General features: G+C 37.1%; 1 long non-coding RNA gene across 1 annotated transcript; it reads right to left on the reverse strand.

Moving 5' to 3' along the window:
• LOC104006142 (uncharacterized) lies at nt 1–26978 on the reverse strand. The gene is made up of 4 exons (XR_008547573.2): nt 26805–26978; nt 25478–25565; nt 24220–24355; nt 1–4995 (listed from the first exon to the last, which is right to left on the reverse strand). It is a non-coding gene; the product is annotated as an uncharacterized LOC104006142 (long non-coding RNA).
• Nucleotides 26979–27441: the final 463 nt, after the last annotated feature.

Raw genomic sequence — 27441 nt, forward strand, 5'->3', positions numbered from 1 at the left:
AATAAGTAAATAAATAAGAAAGAATGAAGAAGTTGTAAACCAAGAGCATCTGAGACAAGTCTTAATCAATTTAGAAAGTTTATTTTGCTAAGGTTAAGGACATGCCTATGACACAGCCTCAGGAGGGCCTGATGACATTGCCCAAGGTTGTCAGGGCACAGCTTGGTTTTATACATTTTAGGGAGACATGAGACATCAATCGGTATATGTAAGATGTACATTGGTTCCGTTGGGAAAGGCAGGACAACTTGAAGCAGGGAGGCGGCTTCCAGGTCATAAGTAGATAAAAGACAAATAGATGCGTTATTTTGAGTTTCTGATTAGTCTTTTACTAAATACACAATTTACATGAATAGTCACTTATGCCTTAGTCTGGCTTAGTGAAACAATAGGGCAAAGGAAGCAATCAGATAGGCATTTGTCCCACATGAGCAGAGGGATGACTTTGAGTTCTATCTGTCCTTTGTTCGCAAGGAATTTCCTTATGGGCAAATTGTGAGGGAGGTATGTAGCTTTAAAAAAAAAATGTAGCTATCTTATTTAGGAGTAGAATGAAAGGTATGTTTGCCCTTGCAGTTCCCAGATTGACTTTTCCTTCTGGCTTAGGGATTTTAGGGTCCCAAGGTTTATTTTTCTTTCACAAAGCCTATAGGATTTATGGGACACCATTAAGTAGCTTTAATGAAATATATGAATCTGAGAGTTGCAGAAGTAGAAGAAATGAGAAGAGGCATAGTGACCATATTTAAGAAAATAACAGCTGAAAACTTCCCATGTCTTCAGAGAGAAATGGATATCTAGATCCACGTTATCTAGGATATCTAGCTCTCAAAGTCTCCAAATATACTTAATCCAAAAAGCTCCTCTCCAAGGCCTATTGGGATTTTACTGTCAAAAGGCAAAGACAAAGAAAGAATTTTAAAAATAGAGAAAAGCATTAAGTCACATATAAGTAAATCTCCATTAGACTAACAACAGTTTCTCAGCAGAAAACTTGCACACCAGGAGAGGATGGGACAACATAGTCAAGGTGCTGAAAAAACCTTTGCTGGCCAAGAATACTACCCCCAGAAAAGCTATTCTTTAAAAATGAAGGCTAAATAAAGTATTTCCTGGACAAGCAAAAACAGGAAATGTATCACCACTAGACAGATCTTACAAGAAATACTTCAGGGAATCCCACACCTGGAAGTGAAAGGATAAGAACACAGATGAGAATATAAAACTCACTGGTAGAATGGATACACTAATGAGCAGAAGAAAGGCATCTAACTTACCACTACAGAAATACATCCAACCAAAAGGATATACAATACTAGAGGAAGAAAGAAAGGATTCACAAAACAATAAGAAAGCAATTAACAAATTGAGAGGAGTAAGACCTCAGCTATCAATAGTAACCTTGAATATAAATGGGTTAAATTCCCCAATTAAAAGATATAAAATGGCTTAAAAAACCATTTGGATTAAAAAAAGGATGGATTTTTCGAAATGAATGGATTAAGAAAACAACACCCAACTATATGCTTCCTATAAAAAACTCACTTCACCTTTAAAAACACACATAGATTTAAAGTTAAGGGGTGGAAAAAGATATTCCATGCAAAGGAAAACCAAAAGTGATCAGTAGCTAAACTTACATCAGATAAAATAGACTCTAAGCTAAAAAAAGAGTCCTGTCATTTGTGGCATCATGGAGGAGTTTGAAGAATATTATATGAAGTGAAATAAGCCAGATACAAAAAGATAAATATCGCATATTCTCACTCATTTTTGGAAGCTAAATAAGTTGATCTCATAAAAATGGAGAGTAGAATGCTCACTAGAGGCTGGTAAGGGTTGGGGAAAATGGGATATAGGGAGAGGTTGATGAATGGATACAAAATTACAGCTAGATAGGCGGAATAAGTTCTATTGTTCTATATCACTGCAGGGTGATAGAGTTCATTAAACACTCTCATATCAGTACTTGATAGAAGTACTGAATTCTATCAAATGAATTCAACACCGTGAGAATGAATTCAACACTCTCATGTCTCATACCATGAGAGTGAATTCAACACTCTCATATCTTCTGTCGGTACTTGATAGAAGAAGTAGAAAGAAAATTAATGAGGATATACTAGACCTGAATAATACAACATTACCAACCAACTTGAGCTAATTGACATTAACTGAAGATTATATTCAATGATGAAATGATATATATTCTTTTCAAATGACTTGGAACCTTCATCAAGATGGACCCAGTTTTACAAAATGACACTCAAAATGTCTGAAATGATTACTATTTAAATATTATCTAGTTATCGAAGATAGACTTCATTCACCCTAATTCTGCTAAGAGTAATTTTTATGATTCTATCAAATCAATTACACTGATCTTTTCTCTTTCTAATCTTATACTAGCTGGTATGATCCACAAAGTAGCAAAAGTTGTTATTCTGTATTACTCTTTTAAATTGCTACAATATTTCTGAAATAGGTCACCAACGTCAGAGCTATTCGTTAAAAATTAACATGAAGTTCTAGTTCTTGAAACTTTGAATTTTTCTTTTTCTGAGGAAGATTTTTGCAGTTGATTAAATCTGGGTTTTATCGAGGGTGCCCATGTGTCCCAATTCTGGTTCGCATATAGGTATAAGTAAAATGATCATATAATTAATTGTTGGAACTGGAACATTTTTGAGACTGAAAGGTAAGTCATTAATAATTACTTTGTAATTATATTTTCAGCAAACCAAGACATATCATTACCCATCCATAACTGTTCAAGCTGGAGCATGGGTTTTATGTGGTATATAAGCTTATCAATCATATAAATACCACTCAGTTTTTCAAGGGACTAACTAGCATGATAAGCAAAAAATCAACATCCCTACTACTGTGAACAGAAAATGTGTATATTCACAGAGTGACAATTTTGGGGAGACTAGCAAAAACAGAAGTTCTTGACTCTAGAAGTCAAACTTTTTATTGCTAGGAGGCAGTAGGGCACTCAGATCCTATACACCATTATATTAAATTACTAAAGGCTTTGATTTCAACTCAACTCCTTCCCCACGATTGTAAACAACAAAAAAAGTGCCTATCCTGGCTCCTCACCAATATTCATCTTAGAAGTGGATTAGGAGGGAGTAATTTAAGCATTTTATGACCACAGTATATGAACATTTAGAACTCTCTTCCTTTCTCTACTTCTCATATAGTAAAAGATCATGAAACAATGCCCACAATGCTATCTCAGGGAAACCCTGAAGGCCTGCCTTGAGCCCTGAATATCTCTTTTGGTCTTTGACATAACAATTATAACTATATTCTTCAAAGACCACAAAGCACTTTCACTAATGTGGTTTCAATCTTCATAAAAAGGAACAGAGTTGGTAGAGTAATGATTAGTTTTTCATTATTTCACAAATGAAGAAACATTATCAAAGAGGTCAAGGTCACACAGTAAGTGGTAGGTCTTTTCTCTTTAATTTCTGTGTCTCTTCCATATACAAAATAGTTGCTATGGAAACTAGATTTGGTTGTTTTTGAAATATCTTTCAATATAACACTGTTCATCATTTAGCATTAATAAACTCACCCTGAGATTTATAATTAATATCTGAGTCTTCCCTGAGAGCAAAGTATTTGTAATGGCTAACAACAACAATAACAACAACAAAACCAGGGTAAATCAGGTAGCTTAGTAGAATGTTGAATCATGAAAGAATTAACAACAAATTGCATGCACTTCACAATTTTTTCTCATACTCTTCTTTACTGGGACTAACACTTGGGAAGGAACCTTAATCTTAGTGCTAAAGCAACAGCTTAGGTTTTAGTATTTCTCTTGCTGGAGAACTCTACTGTTGAAGGAGATAAGTCATTTTAAGCATCTTGCTTATTTTTTCTCTTCTTTCTTATTTGGGTCCTTCGTTTATTTAATAAGCAATTGTAATGTTTAAAAATGTAAGCAATCTCACATATATGCAGCCAAGATATGTTTCTAAAATTATGCCTAAAAAATGTAGGTTATTACAATGATGTAAATAATCCTTGTGCTCTTTATCTTTTGATAAAAAGAAATGCTCAGTCTCCCAGAGTCTTCCTGTTCCCCAATTCTCTCCCAGGGCATCTGGGGGAAGGAAGACTTTCCCACCTCCTTGCCTAGGTGAAGATCAGCTCCTCATCACTTGTGATGCTCCTCCTTCCTTCAGTCTTCCTGACAATGCCTCTCTCTGCCTGGGTGCTGCTCACCTACTGTACTTGTAGCAGAGGGCCTTATCTGGTGGAGCTCATGGTCTGGTTTATTTTGGTTGGCCAGAGCCCAGTGTTGCTCTACTGATCACTTAGCTCACTTTAGCTCTAGTTATCACAACAAACCCCATGTCTCTCATCTGGCCTCCTGCTCTGATGGTCCATCTCAAGCTGAAGATCTTGATACATTTCACCAATTCAGACCCTGTGAGTGGGAATGTTATTTGGCTCTCAAGTCACCTGATTGCTCAGTCATTCCCCTTTGCCCTGCTTGCTCTACCCTGCAAAAAGGAAATGAGATATTTACTTTCTGCCTTGGCCTTGTAGTGATGGAAAGCTGCCTTGAAAAGCTAAACTCCGTGCCTAACTTCTGTCTAACCACACTTTGTTGCCACGTTAAACTCTGGTATGGGTCTGCCCTAGATTGGGCAGAAGGGCCTGTGGTTGGGCTATTTACATAGACCCAAATAAGACTCCATAGCTTCCTCTTCTAGAGCATCCCCTCTTTCCTAACACTCATTCCTGGCTAAAGTCAAGCAGAAGACATCAAGACACTTAGATCTGAATATTTTCTACTTCTCCTTCTCCCTTTTTCCCTCCCATTCCACAACCCCCTACTACCAGAGGGATGGACTTTTTCCCCTTCCTCTGTGTCACATTCTCTTCTTATCATCATACAGCAAGCCCTGGCAGTCACAGGCAGAAGGGATAGGTGTTACCATTGTGTCAGAAATCTGAGTCTTCTTCAGCCTTTAAGAAAAAAAAGAAAAGGAATTTAGAAAATTCTCTACCCTAAAAAGCTTGGCTTTTAAGCTTATTGTCTTGATTCAAAGTCCTATTTTAAACATCGGGGAGTAAATAGCAGTAATCTTGATCGATATTTCTCTGGCCACCAATCATATGAATGTTTCGGGTCAATTGAGAAGAAGGTCTTAGAAGGAGATAATGTCATAGAGATATAAAGAAGTTTAAACCAGAAGGCTAGCCTTGGATCTGGGTGGAAAATTCCAATGTCATTTATATTTACTTTTATTGCCAAAGCTGAAGGTCATGGTTGTTGAGTGAAAACATCTGTTTACTCTCTTTTTGGACACCCATTTCTACCATCACGCTTTCTGAACTTTGTTACATGTTTACTGAATAATTTGTAGCACTCTTATAACTTCAGGGTACCACGTGCAAAGTAAGTGAAAAACTCATGGTTTTTTAGGAGTCAAGCACTCCCAGACATGTGTTATGCATTAGTAAAAACACGCAGTCACGCTTCCTGTGCATGTGCACCATGTTTGCACTGCGGCCAAAAGAAAAGGAAAAAAAATGCTTTTCGTTCTATGTGGACATGTTCCAGGTAGAATGACACCACACATTTCAACTTTATTTCAAAACTTCTGCCCTTAAAAGGAAAATAAAGAAAGAAATGTTTATTCTTAATCTTATGGGATTAAAATCTACTTCGAACACCACACAGTAATCGGAAAGACCCAAAGGACCAAGCCAAGTGCATAAACCATGGGGTCAGAGTTGCCTGTTTTCTTCTGAATTGTTATGATTAGAATAATTAAACAAGGAAGTTTAATAGCAATTTAATAGCTTGTTAATAAAGTTATACAAGCTCAGTTTAATATCTGTTTGGACACCTCATGTCAAATAATATTCTCAAGAATCTGAAAAGTTCAGTAAAGTTAATTGTAAGGCCAATTTGTAAAAGTCTTCTAGAACTAAAAAGATAATTAAAAAGAATATGTAGAACAAGAAAATAGTAGGAAGCAGAAGTAAAATAATATAATTTTTTTCTCTATCATAAACTTAAACATCTGCTGCCATATGTTTATTCTATAATCTCAGAATTACATAATTAGTTACTCTAAATGTAACATCAATATTACATGATATTCTGTAAAGAATATAATGAATTCTAAGCATTATGTCTTTTGAAAATGAGAACCTGTGCTTTATAAGACTTTTTGGACTTTAAATCTCTGTAGGAAAAATAAAAACATTTCCATTGTACTTTGAGGATTTTTTAAACAAAAAATTACAGCTAGATGGTATTATTTAGTTTAAATTATTTCACACATGATAAAATTAAGGGCCCTCTGGGATTATGCAATTTTTTCAGGTCACATGTAGTTGGTGAAATATCTAGAATGGGAATTCTGTATTTTCTTATATCCCTTGCTAATATGGGGGTCTGATCACAGGTTCCTTAATTCTCTAGGTTATTGCGTATTTGGATTAAATTACTGGGTTAACATGATAGATGAATAATCATGCCTCCTGTGCCTCCACCCAATGAAGCCAACAATTACTACAAAAGCTAGTATCCACAATATAAATTCAAAGGCCATAGTCAGAATAGATTTTTCATCTGTATTGAGAAGCATAGTTTTTGAGGCATACCACATACTCTAGCTTTTGAACCATATGCCAAAGGAAATATGAAAATACTTTGTTATCTCTCCTCTCTATGCCTTTTTCAGATTAAAGAGCTCTACTGACCATCAGGAAATGTTGCCATTCCTGAACAGAACATGTAGAATTGTCTTTGCCCATTGGAATTATCCTACTTCTCCTAGACACATCCTGCACCATTACTACTGCTCTTTCTCTATCCAGGCTTCTTTATGAATGCAATATATTGTATAAAAGCGGTCTGGAGAAAGCACAGGGCATCCTGGTATGCTTAGTGTGAACAAAGGAAACGTATTGCAAGTGTGGATAGAGTTAGCCTGTGGGAACAGTTAATGAGGAGGTCTAGTCCCATGTGTTATGTTGCTTAATTAAGAACTGCATATTGCATGGCTAGGTGCTGTGCATGAAAATAGAATTTAGCTTTAGCTACCAAACAAGCTCCCAAGTAGACAGAATGGAAGCTTAAGGCTGTTCCACTCACCCTATCTTTTGACAAATGCAGTATCAGAAACAATTTTATATAAGAAAAAGGAAACAAGAAGAAACTAAAATGGGGCCTATAAAACAATACTGCAATATAAGGGGGGGAAGACAACACCCGAAAACATAAAAGAACATAACTTTTTATAAGAAACAAATCATAATTTTAGAAAGCAATTGGTTCATTGGTCTTCTTCAGGTGTATGAATAGAATAGCCTCCATGAAATGGATGCTTTGACCTATTACGGCTAAAGTAAAGGCTGAGCTCCAAGTGGAATCCCAGTGAATGAACAACTTACACAATAAACTAGGAATATAATAGTAAAAACAAGCAAGCAAACAAGCCAACAAATAAAAACTCAAAATGGAAATAGTAAAGACCAGAATTGACACTCTTGATGTCAAATCAGCAATCTGGACAACCTCTAGATACTTACCAAGAGACCCTAGAACAGGATAACAAAACAAAAAGATACTTCTTGAACCAAAATAATAAAAATCAAAGATATAAAAAATAGATGGTAGTAGTTTTTCATTTAATTAATATTTTTGAGTACCCATTAGTCTTTAAGCATATATATTGGGCAAATTTAAACACAAAAAATCAGGATGGCTTAATAAACATCAAAGAAGCCTGAGACCTGACAGAGAGGATAATTTTTTATGGCTAGAAGGAAAATTGCATAGTCAAGGAATACCTTAGCATTAGATAATATAATATCTTAAAAGTTAGAATCATACAGAAAATGAGAAGTAATCACTTCAAGGAACTTGGAAGTGCCAATCTAATCTAAGGGAGAGGAATGCATAAAGGTTGGGGCACCATCCATAGTGATACTTGGGTTCCAAGTTACAGAATACTAACTAACAGTGGCTTAAGCCCTTGCTACTCAAAGTGAGGTCCACAGACCAGCAACATGGGCATTACTGGGGTGTTTATTAGAGATGTTGAACCTCATGGCCCACTGTGCCTACTGAAGCACAATCTACATTCTAACAAGATCCCCAGGTAATTCATGTGCACATTATTCATTCATAATCAGTCGTATACTTCAGGGGCCCCTACCCACGGGCCACCAATCAGTAACAGTCCATGGACTATTAAGGAACCAGACCACACAGCAGGAGGTGAGTGATGGGCGAGCTAACAAAATGTTATCAGTTTTTACAGCCGCTCCCTAGCGCTTGCTTTACTGCTTGAGTTCTGCTTTCTGACAGATCAGCAGAGCATTAGATTCTCATAGGAGTGAGAACTCTATTGTGGACTGCACATGCAAGAGATCCAGGATGTGCACTCCTTATGACAGTTGAATACCTGATTATCTGTCACTGTCTCCCATCACCCCTAGATGGGACTGTCTAGTTGCAGGAAATCAAGCTTAGGGCTCCCACTCATTCTACATTATGGTGAATTGTAGAATTATTTCATTATATATTACAATGTAATAATAATAGAAAAAAAGTGCACAATAAATGCAACGTGCATGAATTATCCCGAAACTATCCTCCAACCCCAGTTCATAGAAAAATTGTCTTCCACAAAACCAGCCCCGAGTGCCAAAAAGGTTGTGGACCACTAATATACTTGACATGTGAAGAGTATTTAGAATAATAATATTAAATGAGGTAAAATTATATTGCTGTACATTCTACATACAAAGAATATCTTTTTTTGAAAGTTTATACAAGACTTACAAAATACATGATGGCCTAGGAAACAAAGTCTTATTAACTCCAAAGAGCAGAAATTGTAAAGTTATATAGTCTGAAAACTAGATTAAAATTTAATTATACAGATTTAAACAAAGAAATTAACCAACCAACCAGTAAAAAAACACAAACTTTCATTAGCTGTTGCTTTACAGAATAAATTAAAAATGAAATTGTGGACTTTTTGGAAAGTCATATACTGAAGTTTATAATATACTCTCATCTGTACTAACAGGAAAAAGCTTAAGTTATTTAATAAGAAAAATTATAGCCTAGATCTTTAACTTAAGGAAGTAGAAAACCTATGACAGTTTTGTGGAAAAAGACAGTCCAAGATATACATGCGTGGTGGCAAAACTGATTCAACTGAGTTTTTATTTACTTAGCTTGTAAATAATATTCTTCAAGTACCTATGGCATTGTCATTTTTCTTTAAACTGGTTTAGAAGCCAATTATTACTCAGGTAGTGCTGCACTGCGTTCAGCTGCTCCTTGATGGTTAAAATCTTCAATTACCTGAAAAGTTGAGGCTCAGGCTAGAATTGCCCACTCACTAAATAGAGGGCTGCAGAAGGGTTTTACTTGTACTTATAGATGAGCCTCCACTGGGACAACCTGATGATCTTCCCAGAAATGAGGGAGGAGAAGAGTGTCTGATTCTTTTTATTACTTCCTGAGGGCAAATAATGTGGGTCTGTAGTGACACAGAATCACAATATTTTTCTGCCTTGACTTGGATTCAAAGAAAAAATTTCTTGTGAATTTGTGTGGACAAATAAAAGGCAAATATGTGTGATTTTCTAAACAAAGAGAGAATTTTAAATAAATGTGTGCTTATCATATGTTCACTTATCTTACTGTAGATGTTTGATATTTGTCAGAACAGGTGCCCAGCCCTTGGGATACTTTGCTTAAGAATAAGAGAATATAAAAACTATTAATCACATATGTTCCCACAAGGAAATAAAAAAATATTATATGGTTGTGCCAGAAGGTTGAAATAAATAAAGCTAGTGAAAATAAGAGCCAAGTCTTGTTGGGCTTCAGCAGAGAGCAGTGTCTCTATGGGAGATAGTGATCTATATAGAAAATGTAGGTGAGAATTGTTGTTAGGTGTGTTTCAACAAAGCTTGTGAAAAATTCTGATTGGGGTGGGAAAGAGCAAAACAAATGAGGGTACTTTCTTTTCCTTAGCTAACTCTGTTTAGTCAACTCTTATTACTCAGTTGAAGCAAGAAATAAAAATGCCAAGATGAACTAGAGACACTTACTGCTTTTAAGGAATTTAAACTCTAAAAGTTAATGTAGGGAAAAGTTAGATACATGTTTTATTACAAGCTTAAAAAAGACTTATCACATAGGTCAAACCAGAGTGACTGAGAAATCTCCATGAATAAAGTAATTTAAATTGGGCTTTATATATTTTGACAAGTGGGCATATGAGGGAAAAATAATTCCAACTGGAGAAATACCTTCATAGAAGGGACAATGTATGGGGCATATTTTGGCTGGATGTATAGTGTGTGGAGGCAGTAGGGGAAGTAATTTTAAAAAGCAAGTAGAATCTAATTAATGTATTACTTCAAATGTTATTTGGAACAGTTTGGATTTCAAGGGTGCCCACTTTCACCACTTCTATTCAACTAGTACTGAAAATTCTAGCCAGAACAATTAGACAAGAGAAAGAAATAGAAAGCATCTGAATTGGAAAGAAAGTAACATTGTCTGTGATTTCAAATTACATTATCCTATATATAGAAAACCCTAAAGACACCACCAGAAAACTGTTAAATGAATTCAGTGAAGTTATAGAATATAACATCAACATTAAAAAAGTCATATTTCAATACAAGAACAATGACTGATTCAAAAAGAAATTGAGAAAACAATTCTATTAAAATAGCATCAAAAGGAATAAAATACTTAAGAAATAAATTTAATAATGAAGTGAAAGATCTGTACACTGAAAACTACAAAAAAACTCATGAAACATATTGAGAAAGACAAATAAATGGAAAGATATCCCATGTTCATGGACTGGAAGAATTAATATTGTTAAAATTTTCATATTACACAAAGTGACCTACGGATTCAATGCAATTTTTATTAAAATTCTGATGGCATTTTTAACAGCCTGCATAGAGCTTGCACACTCTGCATCCCTGCAGAGTTAGCACCATGTGGACATTGTCAAGGTTTGTGGGTTTTGCCTTTTGGAGTAGCAGCCTGAACTGCACTTAGGCTCACTTGAACCACAGCTGGGGTGGCTGAGGAGTGCTGTCCTGGAATGAAGGGAGCAGAGACATAAAGTGGCCCTGAATCATGAATCCCAAGGCTTTATGAGAGTCCTGGGACCTCTCTCAAAATTGTTCTGGCCTCAAATTCCTGGCAGTCTGAGTCTATGATGAGAGGAAGAGCCTCAAAGATCTCCAAAATGCCTTTGAGGTCATTCTTCCCTTCTTTTGATGAGTAGCACCTGGCTTTATACTATCCATACATATTTCCTTATAAAAGGGTCACTTGGCTGCACCCTTGGTTTTCTTTCTTTGTTTACATAGCCAGGCTAAAAATTTTCCAAATCTTTACATTCTGCTTTCCTTTTTAATTATAAGTTCTATCTTAAAACTATTTTTCCTTTTACATTTTACTATAAGCAGCTAAAAGAAGCCACATAGCAGCCTGAAAGCTTTTCTGCTTAGAGATTTCTTTTGCCAAATATCCTAGTTCATTGCTCTTAAGTTCTGTCTTCCATAAAGTCATCGGACAGGAATGTAATTCAGTAACAAGGATGGTCTTTCCTCCAGTTTCCAGTAAGATATTACTTATTTCTGTCTAAAATCTCATCAGAGTTGTCTACTCTGTCCATATTTCTACCAATATTCTCTTCCTGTCCACTGAAGTAATCTCCAAAAATACCAAGGCTCTCTCTACAGCTCTCCTCTTCTGGGCTCTCACCGGAATTACCCTTAATGCTGCAGCCACAGCAGTATATGATTTTTCTGGCCTACTCCTCCAAACTCTTCCAGCCTTTGCCCATTACTCAGTTCCAAAGCTGCTTCCACATTTTTAGATTTTTTTTTTTTTTTTTTGAGGCAGAGTCTTGCTCTGTCACCCAGGCTGGAGTACAGTGGCGTGATCTCGGCTCACTGCAAGCTCCACCTCCTGGGTTCACGCCATTCTCCTGCCTCAGCCTTCTGAGTAGCTGGGACTACAGTCACCTGCCACCACACCCAGCTAATTTTTTGTATTTTTAATAGAGATGGGGTTTCACTGTGTTAGCCAGGATGGTCTCGATCTCCTGACCTCATGATCTGCCCACCTCGGCATCCCAAAGTTCTGGGATTATAGACATAAGCCACCATGCCTGGCCTCATTTTTAGATTTTTTTTATAGCAACAACCCCACATCTTGGTACCAATTGCTGTCTTAGCCTGTCTGTGCTGTTCTAATATCTGATAATGGGTAATTTATAAAGAACAGAAAATTATCAAGACCAAAGCACCAGCAGGTTTGGTTGTCTGGTGAAGGCTACATCCCTTGGAGGGGAGGAAGACTGTGTACTCACATGGAAAAAGGTGGAAGGGCAAGCAAATGCTGTGTGCAGTGTCTTTTGTAAGGGTGTTAATTCCATACATGAGAGAGGCACCCTCATGACCTAAGCACCTCTTACAGGTTTTATCTCTTATTACTACCACATTCACAACATGCGAATTTTGGAAGGGACACATTTAAGCCATAATCATTCTATATGTTCCAAAAGCTAGAGGAATGACTGAACATGTTACATAGAAACATACAAATATAACAAAGGTCCTGACTGAATAGCCAAAAGAATTTTGAAAAAGAACAAAGTTGGAGAACTCACACATCTCTATTTTAAAATATATCATAAAGCTATAATAATTAAAACAGTGTGGTATTGGCATTAAAGCCATACATATAGACCAATGAAATATAGAGCTCAGAAATAAACCCTTAAAAATATGGCCAAATGATCTTTGACAAGAGTGTTAAGACCACTCAATGGGTAAAGAAGAGTCTCTTCAATGAATGGTATTGGGAAAACCGGATATCCACAGGCAAAAGAATGAAGTTGGACCTTTATCTTACACTACATACAAAAATTAACTTAAAATGGGTTAAAGACTTAAATATAATACTCAAAACTATAAAACTCCTAGAAGGAAACGTAGGAGAAAATCTTCATGACATTAGAGTTGGCAATTACTTATTGAATATGACAGCAAAAGCACAGGCAGCAAAAGCTAAAATAGACAAATGGGACTACATCAAACTTAAAAACTTTTGTTTATCGAAGTACACTGTCAACAGAGTGAAAGGGCAATCTACAGAATGGAAGAAAATATTTGCAAATAATATATCTGGTAAGCGGTATATCTAGAATGTATAAAGAACTTCTACAACTCATTATCAAAAAAACAAATAACCCAATTTAAAAATGAACAAAGAAACCGAATAGACATTTATCCAGAGATGTTATACAAATGGCCATCAAGGATATGAAAAAATTCTCAACTTCACTAATCATCAGAGAAATGCAAACCAAAACCACAATGAAGCATCGCCTCACACCCATTAGGATGGCCACTATATTAAAAAAAAAAAAACAAGTATTGGCAAAGATATGGCTAAATTGGGACACCATGCACTGTTGGTTGGGTTTTTAAATAGTGCAACCACTATGGCAGTATGTATAACAGTATGGTGGTTCCTCCAAAATTTAACAATTAAATTACTATATCATTCAGCAATTCCACTTCTGGGTATATATTAAAAAGATTTAAAATTAAGGTCTTGAAGAGATATTTGCATACCCATATTCATAGCTGTACTATTCACACTAGCCAAGAGGTGAAAGCAACCTAAATGTCTAACAGATGAATGGTTAAAGAAAATGTGATGGAGTTGAATATTATACAGCTATAAAATAAAATGAAAATTAACCACGTGCTACAACATGGATGAACTTTGGGAATATAATATTAAGCGAAATAACCACAAAAGAACAAATACTGTATGATTCCCCTTATAAGAGGTATCTAAAGTAGTCAAATTCATAGAAATGAAAAGTAGAATGGTGGTTTCTGGTGGGGTAGGAGGAGGAGACAAAGAGGAGTTATTGTTTAATGGAAGTACTGTTTCAGTTCTGCAAGATAAAAAAGTTTCAGAGATCTATTTCACAATAATTTAAGTATGTTTAACATTACTAAACATTATACTTAAAAATTGTTAAGATGGTAAATTTTATGACAGGCGTTTTTTGTGACAATAATTGATTCAAGTTGAACTTTTAGACTTCTGGAATAAAAAATACAGTGGATGAGATTAACAGCAAATTGTATGTTACAGAAAAAAAGATAAAAGCCATTCAGAATTAAATACAGGGAAAAAACTGAAAAAAGCATCAGTGCGAGGTGAGACAACTTCAGGAGGCCTAATATATGTGTAATTGTAGCCCCAGGAAGAAAAGGAAAACATTTTTAGAAGATAATGGTTAACATTTTTCATATTTCATGAAAATCATAAACTTACAACTTCAGGAAGCTCAATAAGCCCCAGGTACAAACAATAAGGAGAAAACTATGTCAAGGCACATCATAGTCATAACCAATGTTAATGAGAAAAAATTTTTAAATATTGGTGATGCTTAGCAGACACAAGTAAGCAAGACAATAGATTTATTACTGGAAATAGCACAAGAGAGAACAGAGTAGAGCAACCTTTTTAAAGCATTGAAAGAAAATACCTTTCAATCTAAAATTCTATACCCAGTGAATATCTTTCCAAAATGAAGGTGAAATAAAGACTATTTTCAGCATGTAAAGGCTGAAAGAATTAATCGCCGTCAGATTCACAGTACAAAAAATACTAAAGAAAATCCTTCAGGCAGAAGGAAAATTGACAGTGGCAGCAATAAGATCAGTAGTTGTGTTGGGATGGGGAAGACAGGGAGGGGCAGGAATAGGAATCACAGTGTGGCACAAAGATCTTTGTGGCATAATGGACATGTTCATTACCTTGATTGTGAATATATATAAGCAGTTATCAAATTGTACACTTTATATCTGTGCAGTATATTGTATGTCAGTTATGATTCAAAGAAGCTTTTTTCTTATTTTTTACTTTAAAAAAAAATTTACTTTAACTTCTAGGATACATATACAGAACGTGCAGGTTTCTTACACAGGTATACATGTACCATGGTGGTTTGCTCCATCTATCAACCCATCATCTAGGTTTTAAGCCCTACATGCATTAGGTATTTGTCCTAATGCTCTCCTTCCCCTTGTCCCCACACCCCTGACAGGCCTTGGTGTGTGATATTCCCCTCCCTGTGTCCATGTGTTCTCATTGTTCAGCTCCCACTTATGAGTGAGAACATGCAATATTTGATTTTCTGTTCCTGTGTTAGTTTGCTGAGAATGATAGCTTCCAGTTTCATCCATGTCCCTGCAAAGGACATGAACTCATTCTTTTTTTATGGCTGCATAGTATTCCCTGATGTATATGTGCCACATCTTCTTTATCCAGTCTATCATTGATGGGCATTTGGTTTGGTTCCAAGCCTGCTATTGTAAATAGTGCTGCAATAAACGTACGTGTTCATGTGTCTTTATAGTAGAATGATTTATAATACTTTGCCAAAAGCAATGGCAACAAAAGCCAAAATTGACAAATGGGATCTAATTAAACTAAAGAGCTTCTGCACAGCAAAAGAAACTACCATCAGAGTGAACAGGCAATCTACAGAATGGGAGAAAATTTTTGCAATCTATCCATCTGACAAAGGGCTAATATCCAGAATCTACAAGGAACTTAAACAAATTTACAAGAAAAAATCAAACAACCCCATCAAAAAGTGGGTGAAGGATATGAACAGGCACTTCTCAAAAGAAGACATTTATGCAGCCAACAAACATATGAAGAAAAGCTCATCATCACTGGTCATTAGAGAAATGCAAATCAAAACCACAATGGGATACCATCTCATGCCAGTCAGAGTGGCGATTATTAAAAAGTCAGAAAACAATAGATGCTGGCGAGGCTGTGGAGAAATAGGAAAGCTTTTATAATGTTGGTGGGAGTGTAAATTAGTCCAATTATTGTGGAAGACAGTGTGGTGATTCATCAAGCATCTAGAACCAAAGAAGATTTTAAAAGGCCTACATATACCTTATGAGATTGATCAGGGTAATTTTTCGTTATTACTCTTCTAACAGGCACCAGGCTGACTTTACCTTCCTGTGTTCAAAAACCAAAAAAAACAAAAAACAAAAAACAAAAACCCTTATGGAAAGTCTTTGATTAAAGGCAATGAATCATAAAGTTATCTTTTAAAAACATTGTAAACTTAAAAGGCAAAATGGTTTGATATGTTACAGAAAAAACGATAGAAACTATTCATATGGTTTCTATCCAGTTTCTATTCCAAAAGTCCAAAAGTTCAATTTGAATCTATTTTCTTATGGTGGCAACAAACACCTATCATAAAATTTACCACCCTAGCATTTTAAGTGTAATGTTCAGTAGTACTAAACATACTTAAATTATTGTGAAATAGATCTCTGGAACTTTTTTATCTTGCAGGACTGAAACAATATTTTCATTAAACAAAGATAGAAACTACTTCCTTTACAAGGGAAAGAAAATTATTTATTTTCCCATGTGAGTTAACATTAAAAATTTCTCTGGAAGGCAAAGAACTCTGATTCATGCAGTGACTGATATTCCCTTTCTAAGAGCAGCTCTTAACAAAGGAGGAGAGTGAAGGAGTGGAAAACTAAACAGAGGGTGACTATATGTCCTAATTTTTCTGGGTCCCCGATGGCTTGTGTCCCCTGTCTTACCATAGTTATCAATAATGAAGCCATTCATTCTTAAAATTGTACTTGCTGGAGGAGCAGAGCAAGATGGCCAAATAAAAGCCTCCACTGATCACCACCCCTGCCCCCACCAAGAGCACCAAATTTAACAACTATTTATGCAAAAGCACCTTCGTAAGAACCAAAAATCAGGAGAGCAATCATAGTACAGGCTTTAGCTTCATACAGCTGAAAGAGGCACTGAGAAGGGTAGAAAAGATAGTCATGGGTCACTGATGCTACCCCTCCATCATACCCCAGTAGCAGCTTTGTGGTGCAGACAATCTGTGCACTTGGGGGAGGGAGAGTGCAGTGATAGTGGGACTTTGAAGTGAACTCAGTGCTGCCCTGTCATAGCAGAAGCAAAATTGGGCTGAACTCAGCTAATTCCCACCCACTGAGGGAGCATTTAGACCAGCTCTAGCCAGAGAGGAACTGTCCATCCCAGTTGACTAAACTTAAGTTTCAGCAAGCCTTGATGTCACAGGCCGAAGTATTCTTGCTGGCTTAGAGCTTTACGGCCTTGAATGAACATAGTTAGTATCTAGGTAGTGGTTACAGTGGTTGTGGCCACAGGGGTGCTTGTGTCACCCTATCCTCAGATTCAGATGACTCAGCACAAAGAAAAAAATTCCACTTGTTTGGAAGAAAATAAAGGAAGAGAACATAAGTCTCTGCCTGGTAATCCAGAGAATTATTCTCGATTTTATCCAAGACCACCAAGGTGAGTCTGCAAGAACAAAAACCCCCTCTGTGAGTCTGCAAGAACCACAGCATAACTGAACTTGGAGATCCCTAAAGCAGATATGGCTTAGATCACAACACTCAAGTCCCTTTCATATCTGGAAAGCATTCTCAAGAAGGACAGTGCAAAGAAGCTCAGACTCAAGACTACAGTAAATAGCTAACTCTTTAATGCACAGACACTTATGAACATTCACAAGCATGAAGGCCATCTGGGAAAACATGATGCCACCAAATGAACTACTTAAGACACTAGAAACCAATCCTGGAGAAATAGAGTTATGTGATCTTTCAGGAAGAGAATTCAAAATAGCTATTTTGAGGAAATTCAAAGAAATTCAAGGTAACACAGAGAAGGAATTCAGAATTTTAACGGATAAATTTAACAAAGAGATTGAAATAATTAGAATCAAGCAGAAATTCTCGATTTGAAAAATGTAATTGACATGCTGAAGAATGCATCTTAGTCTCTTAATAGCAGAATTGATCAAGCAGAAGAAAGAATTAGTGAGACTGAAGACAGACTATTTGAAAATACACAGAGAAGACAAAAAGAAAAAAGAAAAAAACTGAAAAAGCATGCTTGCAAGATCTAGAAAAAAGCCTCAGAGGGACAAACCTTAGAGTTAGTGACCTTAAAGAGGAGGCAGAGAAAGTTATAGGAGTAGAAAGTTTATTGAAAAGAATAATATAAGAGAACTTAAAGTTGGTCTTTTGAAAAGATAAACAAATTTGACAAATGTTTATCCAAGTCACTAAGAAAAAAAGAGGGAAGATCCAGATAAATAAAATCAGAAATGAAAAAGGAGACATTATAACTGATACTTCAGAAATTCAAAGGATCATTAGTGGCCACTATGAGTAGCTGTACGCCAAAAACTGGAAAATCTAGAAGAAATGAATAAATTCCTAGACACATACAACCTACCAAGATTGAACTACGAAAAAATATAAAACCTGAACAGACCAATAAGAAGTAATGAGATCAAAGCCATAATAAAAGATTTCCCAGCAAAGAAAAGCCCAGGATCTTATGGTTTCACTGGTGAATTCCATCAAACTTTTGAAGAACTAATACCCATCCTACTCAAACTGTTCTAAATATAGAGGAGGAATATTTCCAAACTCATTCTACAAGGCCAGTAATACTTTATACCGAAAACAGACAAAGACACATTGAAAAAAGAAAACTACAGGCCAATATCTCTGATGAATACCGATGCAAAAATTATCACCAAAATACTAGCAAACAGAATTCAGAAACACATTAACAAGGTCATTCATCATGATCAAGTGAGATTTGTCCCATAGCTTCAAGGATGGTTCAACATATGCAAATCAATCAATGTGATACATCATATCAACAGAATGAAAGACAGAAATCATATGATCATTTCCATGGAAGCTGAAAAAGCATTGATAAAATTCAATATTGCATCATGAGATGTTGAAAATCCTGAAAAAACTGGGCATAGAAGGAATGTACCTCAACATAATAAAAGCTATATACGACAGACCCATAGCTAGTATCCTACTGAATGGAGAAAAGCTGAAAGCCTTTCCTCTAAGGTCAGGAACATGATAAAGATGCCCATTTTTACCACCATTATTCAACATAGTACTGAAATCCTAGCTAGAGTAATCAGACAAAAGAAAGAAAGAAAGGGCATCAAATTGAAAGGAAGAATTCAAATTTATCCTTGTTTGCCCATAATACGATCTTATATTTGGAAAAGCCTAAAGGCTCCAACAAAGAAACTATTAGAACTGATAAACAAATTCAGTAAAGTTTCAGGATACAAAATAAACATACAAAATCAGTAGCATTTCTATACACCAACAGCAAACAATCTGAAACAGAAATCAAGAAAGTAATCTTATTTACAAAAGCAACAAATAAAATAAAATAAAATACCAAGGAATTAACCAAAGAAGTGAAAGATCTCTACAATGAAAAGTATAAAACACTGATGCAAGAAATTGAAGATGCTAAAAAAAAATGAAAAGACATTTCATGTTCATGGATTGGAAGAATCAATATTGTTAAAATGTTCATACTACCCAAAGCAGTCTACAGATTCAGTGCAATCCCTATCAAAATACCAGACATTCTTCACAGAAATGGAAAAAACAATCCTGAAATTTATATTGAACCACAGAAGCCCCAGAATAGCCAAAGCTATCCTAAGCTAAAGAAGTGAAGGAATCACATTACCTGACTTTAAATTATAGCACAGAGCTATAATAAGCAAAACAGCATGGTACTGCCATAAAAACAGACAAAAAGACCAATGGAACAGCATAGAGAACTCAGAAACAAATTCATACATCTAGAGTGAACTAATTTTTGATGAAGCCACCAATATCATACATTGGGGAAAGGAGAGTTTCTTCAATAAATAGTTCTGGGAAAAATGGATATCCATATGCAGAAGAATAAAGCTTGACCCCTATCTCTGACTATATACAAAAATAAAATCAAAATGTATTAAATACTTAAATCTAAGACCTCAAATTATGGAATTACTAAATGAAAACTTTCAGGAAAGTCTCCAAGACATTGGAGTGGGCAAAGATTTCTTGAGTAATACCCCACAAGCACAGGCAACCAAAGCAAAAACAGACAAATGGGAACACAAAAGGTAAAAAGCTTCTGCACAGCAAAAGAAACAATCAACAAAATGAAGAGTCAATCCACAGAATGAGAGAAAATATTTGCAATCTACCCATCTGACAAGAGATTAATAACCAGAATAAATGAGGAGCTCAAACAATTCTATAGGAAAAAATTTAATAATCCAATTAAAACATGGGCAAAAGGTCTGAGTAGACATATCTCAAAAGAAGACATACAGATGGCAATCAGCTATATGAAAAGGTGATTAACATCATTCATCATAAGATAAATGCAAATCAAAACCTCAAGGAGATGCCCTCTCCAGTTAAAATGGCTTTATTCAAAGGCAGGAAATAACAAATTCTAGCAAGGATGTGGAGAAAAGGGAACCCTTGTAAACTGTTAGTGGGGATGTAAATTAGTACAACTCCTAAGCAGAACAGTTTGTTGGTTCCTAAACAAACTAAAAATAGAGTTGCCATATGATCCAGCAGTCTCACTGTTGTGTATACACCCAAAATAAAAGAAATCAGGATATCAAAGAGATATGTGCATTCCCATGTTTGTTATGGTACTCTTCACAGTGGCCAAGATTTGGAAGCAACCCAAGTGTCCATCAACAAATGAATGGATAAAGAAAATGTGAGGCTGGGTGTGGTGGCTCATGCCTTTTATCTTAGCACTTTGGGAGGCAAAGGCAGGAGGACTGCTTGAGTCCAGGAGTTTGAGACCAATGTGGGCAAGATGGCAAGGCCCCATCTCTACATTTTTGTATTGTTTTTGTTGTTTAATTAGCCAGGCATGGTGGCTCACATCTCTAGACCCAGCTACTCAGGATGCTGAGGCAGTAGGATCCCTTGAGCCTGGGAGTTCAAGGTGGCAGTGAGCCATGATCACACCACTGTCCTCCAGCCTGGGTGACAAAGCAAGACCCCATCTTTTAAGAAAAAAAAAAGAAAAGAAAGAAACTGTGGTACATATACACAATGGGGTACTGTTCAGCCATAAAAAAATGAGATCCTGTCATTTGCAACAACACTGATGGAACTGGACATCATTATGTAAAGTGAAATAAGCCAGTCACCGAAAGACCCAAACTTCACATGTTTTCACTTATTTGTGGGAGCTAAAAATTAAAACAATTGAATTCATGGAGATAGAGAGTAGAAAGATGGCTACCAGATGCTGAGAAGGGTAATGGGCGGATCAGGGGAAGTGGGGATGGTAGGTACCAAAATATTGTTGGAATGAATAACAAATTGACAGCACAACAGGGTGACTATAGTCAATAATAATTTAATTGCTCATTTAAAAATAACTGAAAGGGTATAATTAGATTATTCATAACATAAAGGATAAATGGTTGAGATGATGGATACTCCATTTATCCTGATGAGATTATTACACATTGCATGCTTATATCAAAAATTTTCACATACCCCATAAATATATATACCTACTATATACCGCCAAAAAATAAAAATTAAAAAAATTGTATTGGTCGGATAACGAGCTATATAGCCATTTACCAATGTTGGCTAATACACAGGAGATGGATGACTCCAGAGATGAAGAAAAGGGGCAGAAGATGAACATGGGGGATCACAAAGTGAAGGCCTTCTGTGTCTCAGAGTTGCCTAAACACCCTGCTTCCATATCAACCCTTCTATGAAAAGAACATGAGTCATTGGTGGGAATGGAGGACATGAATCGTTGGTGGGAGTGGTACTAATACCCACTATGTTTCATGACATGTGGAGAAAGCCAGTGTATAGTGAAGTAAAAAGAAGCAAACTTACACAAAGAAGTAGATATAACAGTAAAGAGGAACCCTGTGCTGAAGCCAAGTTCTGTTCTGGCATTGCCGAGGCCTAAGTGCCTTCCTATGCTGTTCTTGGTTTGGTTGTTCACACTTCCTTGTATTCCATGACTTAACACATTCTCAATTTGTCATGGATGTCTGTTGTTACTGAATCCAGAGCATTCGATTCTTCCTTCTTTTTATAATAAATCCTCTTCATTTGGGAATTATCCTTCCCTTACTCCATGTTTTTCCAATGAACCTGCCACTGCAACAACCCAGCCATGGAGATAAGCACAAGACCCAACTCTGTTCAATCACAGCATCACATTGTTCCATTCAAAGATATTGGCTCTGGGATGAACACATGGCCCCAGCCATGCTTATTTGAGCTCTTCTTTGGGATTTTTAAGAAAAGATTCTAGGAGAGGGAAGTTTTCTTTCTTCTGGATCTGCTATACTGGGATGACCTGAGTCTTGAGCCATCTGTATTCTATTTGTCCACTGCACAAGGAAAGCAGATTGCAGTAGGAGGGGATGGCAACCACACAGGGAGAGCTGCTCAACAAAGCTTGAGGGTGAATTTCTCTCATCTGCAATTGGGCAGACCTCACCATCTCCATAGTTTATCATGGAAATGCTAGAAGATATTTACTATTATATTTTATACAGGCAAAAACTGAAGCTGAGTGATTTGAAGTAACTGTTCCAAAGGTTAAACAGTTAGTAGAATAACAGAAACTTAAACTCCTCATGACTTCTCTGCAGACTCTTAGGAAAAATATTGCTTGCCTCTAACCTTAAGGGTTCAGAGAGTGTAAGAATCCACTGATGCCACTGAGGACCTGATTATCCTTCCTGATTCACCTGCTTTGCACTATTACTCCAGCAAGGGGATGGGGCAGGGGATTTTACCCATTTTATAAATAGGAAATTGAGCATTGCCTATAAGGAAGAAGATGACTCTGACCTTTCCTCTTTCCTTCTTGGTACATCCAAACATGTCCATTGCCCTGCCCTACCCATCTACCCACTCCATGTGCATGGAAGCATCAGAGTTTCTCATAATGGAAACTCTACTCTGAGCTGGTGAGACTTCAGGCAGAGACTATCCTCTGGGCCATCACTGATGAAAGGATTTTAGGAGGATCAGGGAGGTGTTGAAAGCTCTTACTGGAAGGTGAAATGGGAATTGCATTGAGCTGCAGTGGCAGCCTTCAACTCTAGTTTTTCTAGGCCTTTGACAGGGAACCTCCAAGATCTCAAGTGAGGGGGCTCTGGGCACTAGGTTACCTCATGGGCCTGACAGCCAACAAAAGGGTGTTATGTGGTCTCCTAGTATAAATTCTGTGCTTCAGGTAATTCTGAACCCCCTCACTCCATGACTTTAGGGAGAAGAGGGTAATGGGGGTAATAGGAGATGCCCTGAAACACCTAAAAGCTTTTTCCTCTCAGCATGTATTCTCTAGGACTTGTAGTCTAAGATGTGAGATGGGACTAGGAATACTACCTCAGTCCATTTGGGCTGCTGTAACAAAATACCATAGACTGGGTGGCTTACAAATCACAGGAATTTATTTCTCACAGCCCTGGAGGCTGGGAAGTCCAAGATCAAGGTGCTGGCAGTTTGGGTGTCTAGTGAGGGCCCTCTTCCTGGTTTGAAGGCAGGTACCTTCCTACTCACTGCAGCCTTGACTTCTTGGGCTCATGTGATCCTCCCACTTCAGCCTCCTGAGTAGCTAGGATTACAGGCACACACCACTATGTTGGGCTAATTTTAAAATTATTTGTAGAGACAGGGTCTCACTATGTTGCCCAGGCTGGTCTTGAACTCCTGGGCTCAAGCGATCCTACCTTTCAGCCTGTGAAAGTGCTGGGATTACAGGCATGAGCCTTCATACCTGGCCTCTGGCCTCTTTTATAAGAGCACTAACCCCATTCATAAGGCCTTTTCCCCCATGACCTAATTACCTTCCAAAGGCTCTGCCTCCAAATACTATCAAGGGGATTGGGGGTTTTAGAATTTTAACATATGAGTGCTGGGGTTACATAAACTTTCAGACTGTAGCAAACACCTCACAGGTAGAACTAGCATAAGGACTCTGGGATGTTTATTCATCCAAAAGGGTTTCTTTAGGGCCTGAGTACTCCTCGGGCTACACCCAACATATAACTAAACAAGACAGTCATGTGACATTTAGAACTTGATCCACCATTCCACCTGTGCAGCATCTGAAAATCTGGTGAGTGGAGGTTTAAGGAAATAAGTTGGAGCAGCCCATGTATTGCAGCAGTTCCCAAGCACTGAAAGAAGTAAGACTCTTACTTTAGTTCACTGGAGACTGAGGGCATCAGATTCTCCCACCTTCGGCATTAGCTCCCAAAGCTGTTCTCACTTCCGTTCATGGAATGCAGAAAATACTGACCCCAGCAGGAGGCAGTCTCCTTCTATGTCTCCAGTGCTACAGAGAAGCACCAAAATCATAAGGATCCAAATGCTGAAAGGCTAATAGAAAGAATCCTTCAACCTGATGGAGAGTTGCGGGCATATCTCCTTTATGTCCCTATTTTTTCAGAAGAGCATTGCATGCCCTGCTCCCAACCTCCCCAACCCCATTTCTCCTTCCTTAGCCAAACCCATGTCTGAGCTAGGAGAAGAAGGTGAGCTCTTTTGACTATATATAAAGCCATAATAATAATATTAAAAAGTTCACTTTGGATTTCTATCACCATTCCTTTTCACCATGTGGTAAGCAGCTAAAGCCCAAAAGGACCTGGGGCACTCATAACCACATGCTTCGCATGCATCACTCTTCTGCTGGAACCAAGGCAAAGGGGCTCCACTGGTACCCCAAAACCTCAGTTGATACCACTTCTTAAACACTCCTTTCACTACCCCTGTGCTTTAACATGACTTATTTTCTATAAAGTTGTAAGAAAGTGGTAAGATTTTCTTAATCAACTACCCCTGTTGGGGGGGCCCAGCCCATAAGGAAGCCCCTTCTTTTAAAAGATCTGTTACTGTAGGCTTTGATCATCACTTTGGGAATACTTGTGAAAACTGTTAAAAGTTTGTCCTGGTGATTTTTACCATATTTCTGAATTCTGATTCTGAAAGCTGAGCTAATCATACACGGGATTAATGGTGCTTTAAAAGTTAATGGTTAATGATGAAAACACTTATGTTCTTGACTCTCCCTAAACTGAATTGTGGATGCAAAGTTCAAGAGAGAGAAACCAGTCAATACTGGAGCTGAAACAGACTGAAAACAAAATATGTTACCTAATGTTGAGCCTGTAACAGCAATGCAACTCTGAAACTAGATATGGCCTCATAGCTTCCTGGAATCTGAAAATAGTTACCTCAAAACTCATACTCAAAATAATGCCATAAAAAATACACAAAGTTCCAACTTTGTTTCTCAAAGAACAAGATTTTTCATTCTCATTTTTAGGGAAAGAAACCATGTGTTAAATGGGAAAACAGAATCCAGCTACTCAACAAAGAGTGGGTGTGATTAGAAGGTGTGGTGCCAAATATCCTGCTTAAAGTCCCCAGTGTGTTTCATAAATTAGTAGGTTACCTTGGTAGAGAAAACAGATTCATTTTTCCCAGTAATTTGCCTTTTCGAGATGGAAATCTCCTTTTGAGCAGCACATTTTTCTATAGCCCTGAAAAGACAAATTTATACTTAAATGCATAATACACTCAGAATTTAAAAGGGGAAGGTAGTCATCACAAAAGTCAACTGCAAATTTCACATTGGCTTTAATTTCCCTATAGAACACCAGTTTATCAAATCTGAAGACTTACTTCATCAGTTCTTGATCTTAGAGGGTCTTTCAGCTTTGAGAAGTATCAGGGGCAAAGTGCTAATTTAGACAATAAACAAGCACATTGCCTTTCTCTTGCTAAGACTGCAAAGGGTAACAGTATGTCAAATTGCTTTTCTTCTGACTGGGCTGAAAAACTCAGTCTGGTATCCCTAGTTATTTTTTACTTAACAGAAGCTCGGCATTAATGTGTGGCTTGGTTAATAGCAATGAGAAAAATAGTTACTACTTTAAAATGTTGTCTAGTAGAAGAGTTACCTCAAAACCTGACCCCTAAGAGGGGGCTATCAAAATGAAAGAGAAATTGATGATGACTCATTAATGAAACATAAGTCATTGAAATGTGGTCTATGATGGTCAGCCTCTTCCTGTGGTTGGTGAATCATTTCACCAGCAATTCTCAATCACATTTGGCCACTGCTCCTCTCAGGCAGCCCCTTGGCTATAGCTCCACTCCATCACTTGCCAGATTCTAATAACTTCCTTGTCATCGACCTTCAGGCCTAGGGGCAATAATAGCTTCCCACTGTAGCAAAACCCTGGATACTTCAACATCCCTTATTGGAGTGATTAACCCTGCCTGTACCTCTGGAAAGAAAATTATCTCCCATTAAGCCCTAACTTGATTAAACAGGGGTTCCCTGCTAAGACCCTGACTGATACAGGTCCTACCTTCAGGTTTTCCACCAGACAAATCAATAAGCAGTGACTACTCAGCATGAGTACTACTGTGATGGAAATTCTAGTTCTCAGCCTAATCAGTTAGAAGTTAACCAACATAAGGAACTGAGAAAATGTAACATGAAGAATGTAGCAACCACTGAATGCTTAGGGTTGAATGAACAAAACCATTCTTTCAACCTACAATTATAAATTTAGAACCTATAGGTAGAGGAATTGTGTGCGGGAATTAGAACACTTAAAATAGGAGAATGGGATCATTCTGTGGGATTAAACACTAATAAATGCAAATAAAGTATAAAAAGATAGACTTGAAGTCACATTGAAGATATAAGCAATCTCCCCCAATAATTCCGTTAGTCTATGAAACTGTAAGCAAGATAATAATTTACATACTGATTAGACCATTTTATGTCCATTTTTCTCATTCTTAAAGCAGTTCCCAGAGCCTGCATGACAAAAGTGGGAGGATGGGCTTTACTCAAGTTGCTCAGCCAGTCCAGCATTTCTGGGTTTGATGTCTCCATCAAGCACAAAATTCTCAACTGTGGCCTTATTTTCTCAGTTCTGCTGGAAAAGAGAAGCAATCAAGGCAGTTGGAAAAATGTCCCAAGATAGGAGTGGTTATTTCTGTTTCTCTTCCTAGCGTCAGTATGAACTCACTGATAGCTAAATGCTGCCACCTTCCTGCCCTCATAAGTACTGCAGAGGAAACCAATCCTGAAAGGCCCAAACGGGATGGAATTAGAGACCATTATTCTAAGTGAAGTAACTCATGAATGGAAAACCAAACACTGTATGTTCTCACTCATAAGTGGGAACGCAAATGAGGACGCAAAAGCATAACAATGGTACAGTGAACTTTGGGGACTCAGGGGAAAGGGAGGGAGAAGGGTGGTACAGTGTACACCGCTCAAGTGATGGGTGCTCCAAGATCTCAGAACTCACCACTAAAGAACTTATTCATGTAACCAAACACCACCTGTTTCCCACAAATCTATTGAAATTAAAAAAAGGAAAAAGAAAAAGAAAG

Source organism: Pan troglodytes, chromosome 3, assembly GCF_028858775.2.
Source record: "Pan troglodytes isolate AG18354 chromosome 3, NHGRI_mPanTro3-v2.0_pri, whole genome shotgun sequence".
NCBI classification, from domain to species: domain Eukaryota; kingdom Metazoa; phylum Chordata; class Mammalia; order Primates; family Hominidae; genus Pan; species Pan troglodytes.